Source organism: Centruroides sculpturatus, unplaced genomic scaffold (assembly GCF_000671375.1).
Source record: "Centruroides sculpturatus isolate CEXI.00-Female unplaced genomic scaffold, Cexi_2.0 scaffold3405, whole genome shotgun sequence".
Taxonomy (NCBI): domain Eukaryota; kingdom Metazoa; phylum Arthropoda; class Arachnida; order Scorpiones; family Buthidae; genus Centruroides; species Centruroides sculpturatus.
In genome coordinates, this window is record NW_019387979.1 from 6,170 (window position 1) to 10,581 (window position 4,412).

The 4,412-nt window shown below is 29.9% G+C and overlaps 1 long non-coding RNA gene across 1 annotated transcript in view; it reads right to left on the reverse strand.

The window, feature by feature from the left end:
* LOC111616727 overlaps window positions 1-1,007 on the reverse strand; it is a 6,102-nt gene extending 5,095 nt beyond the window's left edge. Inside the window, exon 1 of the long non-coding RNA XR_002755305.1 lies at window positions 969-1,007. This is a non-coding gene — a long non-coding RNA (uncharacterized LOC111616727). The remainder of the gene's footprint in view (window positions 1-968) is intronic.
* Window positions 1,008-4,412: the final 3,405 nt, after the last annotated feature.

Sequence of the window (4,412 nt, forward strand, 5' to 3'; positions counted from 1 at the left end):
CACCCAAGGTCGTAGGCTTCCACCGGCTAAACCGGGTGAGGTTGGTGCTCTGTAAAGCGCGTGCGCAAATCTGGCTTTTTGGAATCTGACAATACAGAGATTCCACTCTGCCACTAATATTTGAATATACAATAGCAATCTTATCTTTTTTTCACGTGTAGTATAGAAATTTGTAACAAGATACATAATGCGGTTATAATAAAATATTGTGCGATTATTTTCATATAATTAAAATTAATATGTATTTATTTTTTATAAAATATAAGGGAAGCGGCGCTTCCACCGCTTCTAATGACGGCACGCCATTGTGCCCTGCAGAACTACATTATCAATATACAGTTCAATGACAATATCCATGTGAAAACAACACTTAAGATTTTCTTCAAAGAAAAACTCGTCATTCTATGCTCAAGGGATTAAAAGTTTGTAGCAAAGATGGTAAGATGTGATTGATATTGATGGTGATAATTACCTACAAAACTGAACTATAATCATTATTGAATTAACTGTCAATGAAATTTTTTCAAATTGTCAAAATTTCACTCTTACAACCTGGTTGTGTGTGTGTTGTGAGTGTGCGCACATGTGCTTATACACGTATTTGTGTTGACATCTATTTTGTTTAATATCTCAGAAGGAGATAAAAATTAAGAAATGAAACTTGGCATGATAAGTTGTATATAACGGGCATTTAATGCTATTAAATTTTGATGATTAAAGGTCAAGAGGTAGGAAAATATGGGTCATATCTCAGCTGGGGTAAGGCTTAATGAAAATTTTACTCATTATTAGCATTCAAAATATTTTTAGAAACTAATTTCTATCCTCAAAATTATGCCTTTTGCCCTTTCATAATAATTAATAATATAAAAGTTATTTTTAAATAACATCTCATAACATATGGCACTTGTTGCTGAATTTTCTTAACAAATATCAATTCTTACTGAATAAATATTTATCTTAAAAACCTTTTGCTTTAATTTTTCTAATCTTAAATTCTGTTTTTCTTTTTCCATTTCTTTCATTTGTAATCTTTCTTTTACTTTTTTCTCTTTTTCTTTATCTTTTTCTTGAAAATATTGAATACTGTAATTTATATGATTGCTACTATTTTTTACATCTAAGGATTCATTCATTTTCAATTTATGTTGTTGGTATTTCCTTACTTTTTCACAATTTCTTTCCTATAAAATAATTTGAATAATAATTCTATATAATGAATCCTAACTGAGAAAATATTTTTAATCTTTTTTATAAATTAAATAATAAATATCAGAAAAAGTTTTAGATAACTATAAAATATTAAATTAATATTAAAATATAATTACAATTTTAATTGAAATTTTCATTTAACATTATCAGAATCAAAAATATTCTTTATTTTAGAGTTCACAAGCTTTATTGTAAATATACTCATTAACAAAATAAGTTGTGCACTCAACCGATTACTGCAAAACTCAGCTTAAATCTGACACAGAGAGAGAAGTAAATAATTACAGTTGTGATTTTATTGCACATCAGCTAATTCCACTAGTCTCTTAAAACTGCTATCCAAGTACTCTGTAAAAAGCCTTGAAGAGATTTGTTGTATTTAGAATTTTCAGTGTATCTGTTGTTTAGAGGTTTTTAAATGTCAGGCATGCCTGTAAGATGCAGTCAAAAACATTGTGTATAGCTCATGAAGTTTGAGAAAAGATACATCACAGGCTGAGGAAAGCAGGATGGTTATTTTGCTGAATTGCCCACCATCTGGGTTTTCCTGATCTGACTATGAGGAGCTGTTGGGGGCAGTGAATATGTGAGAGCATACATGTTGATTGTTGGGCTGCAATTTGAAAAAATTTAGACCTATAAATTCCGTCTGCCTGCTGTCTGTCCTTCCTTTAATCTTGAGAATGGTGTTAGATGAAAGTCAAGACCAGATGAAGGCTCCAATTAACTATGTACGAACTTCTAGTTTGCATGGTCAAGTTATTTCAATTCAAAAATTACCTCTGAAAGGAGTTAGACAGATGACTGGCACTACTCTATTGCTAACAGGATTTACAGTACAAGGACAAGATACTACTAATTTGAGGTGGAGTTAAAAATTGCAGCCTGACATTGTGACAATGCCACAATAAATAATTGCTAATTAAGCTTGTAGGAGATTATGATATAACTGGTTAAAGAACAAGAAAGTTTGTATATAGTTAATCGGGGTCTCCTGCCGCTATGCTTTTCATATCTGGTCTCCACTTTCATCTATCTAACAGTGTTCTCAAGATTAAGGAAGGACAGACAGAAAGACAGAAGACAGTGGGAATTTATAGATATACAATTTTTTCAAATTGCAGCCCAACAAATAGGTTATGTAAACAAAGAACAAAAGATAATACAGTAGGGTCTTGAAAACTCGGCCTAATGTGGACCGAAGGGTAGCCGAGTTTGTGAAAATGCCGGGTTACCTGGAATGGGGTTAAAAAAATATGTATGAGTGTTTCCTCAGAAAATACTGTACTGTACTTGTATGTATTGTTTACTTGAGAATACAACAGAGAATAAACTGCCCAAATACCCTTAAACAAAGGAAAAGTACATTCTTTATGAAGGCCTAGAGCTTTTACTACATGAAAATGAAAATTAATGAATACACTGTGTACAATAATTTACCTGATAAGACAGACCTCAGAAAAATACTTTATGAGGCATAAAGCTGTCTATTATGAATGTCNACCTTGTACACAGAACATTATTCTAATGCTTTCTAATGCTTTGTGACAATTTTCAAATCCATGTCATCTATTATCATACATTTATCCCATCCCACCTAAAAAGTGAGACATAGTAAACATTATTAAAATTTGCTCACAGACAGAAGTACTGTATGTATGAATTTAAATCTACAAATTTAGTTGCATATTACAAGTGCTTTTAACATGCGTAATGCATATTTCCAGTATTTTAACATGCACATATCTGGTCTTAGTAATCATAAGCCTTTCTGTCTCCCAAAGAAGCAACCCTGAGCTACATAGCACTCTGATGATCCCTGCCAAATACTCTTGGCTGAGATCATTAGAATGCTTACCATCTTCCTTCTGGATCCAAGACTGATTGATGGTGTCTGTGTCTTTTATGTATTATGTTATATGTATATAAGTTTAGTACAGATTTAATGAAATAGTGCTTTTATCTGAAAGAGTTACAGCTTTGTGTAATTGTGATGCTTTTTGTTTTTATAGAAAAACTGTCACATTTAGTGTTGTGAAGATTTACTACATCTGAAGTGCCTCATCCTCTCTCTTTATGTGGAAGAATCCACATTTCTATGAAAGATTTAGGATAGTGTTCATTAATTTTAAGTAATGTTGTTTATGTTTTCTTTCTAAGTTGATCTATTGGTCCATGTGTGTCCAATATATAACTCCAAATGAATGCGAGTATTTGGACAATTTGTGTTTATTGCTTCAAATGTGTATTTTGCTTTCAGTTCTGTTGTGAGTATAAAATGAAATATTAAAAATAAATATTACCTTCCAAAGTGCAATAGCTTTTAACTTCTTGGTTCTTATCATTTCATCATTTAAATTATTTTTCATCCCTACTAATTTTTTTTCTTTTTCATATATAAACTTTTTTGTTTGTTCCTTTAAACAAAAATAAGGTGAATGATTAATTTAATTTAATATATAATATTCATATTATTCACAAGTCTAACATTTTAAGTCAATTAATTTTTAACTCATAGATAATATATTTTAAAAACATTAAACATTTATAAAAAAATAAATTATAATAAACATTGATTATTTCAGTAAAATAAAGTGATAGTAGAAACTCATAAGGTTAATTAATCTGTTGACTTTGTAGTACTGTACTGTACATTAACAAATTCAACTAGTTATTATTTTTTAAAATGTGTTGATGTAATGCAAAAGAGCTACCATTATGCCTAAATCCTTATATTACTTATATTAGAGCTACTATTGATAAACAATAACAGATGTCTATTAAAGTCAATAAATCTTTTAGTGTGTGTAATCCTTAATTCTGAAATCATAGAAAACTGCAAATTTATGGTAAAGTGCTTATAAATTCTCTATCTATTTTAATTTCTGTTAATGTGAAAGCTTTTCATGTATTATGTTTGTTATTTGGTTATGTCTATGTAAGTATAGTGGTACCTCGGTATACATCTGCTTTAGAATACATCCAATTCGGAATACGTCCTGTTTGGACAAAACAAATTTTGCTCGGTATACAACTTTTGTTCGATATATGACTTAATTCAATTATACGTGCCATCTATGAACAAGTAGTACTATCGGTGTATTAGACCAGACTAGATGTTCACGGTGCCACAGTTTATAACTTTGTTAAATTTCTTTTTATTTTAATTTGTAAGTAAAATGTTATTATTTTTATTAATC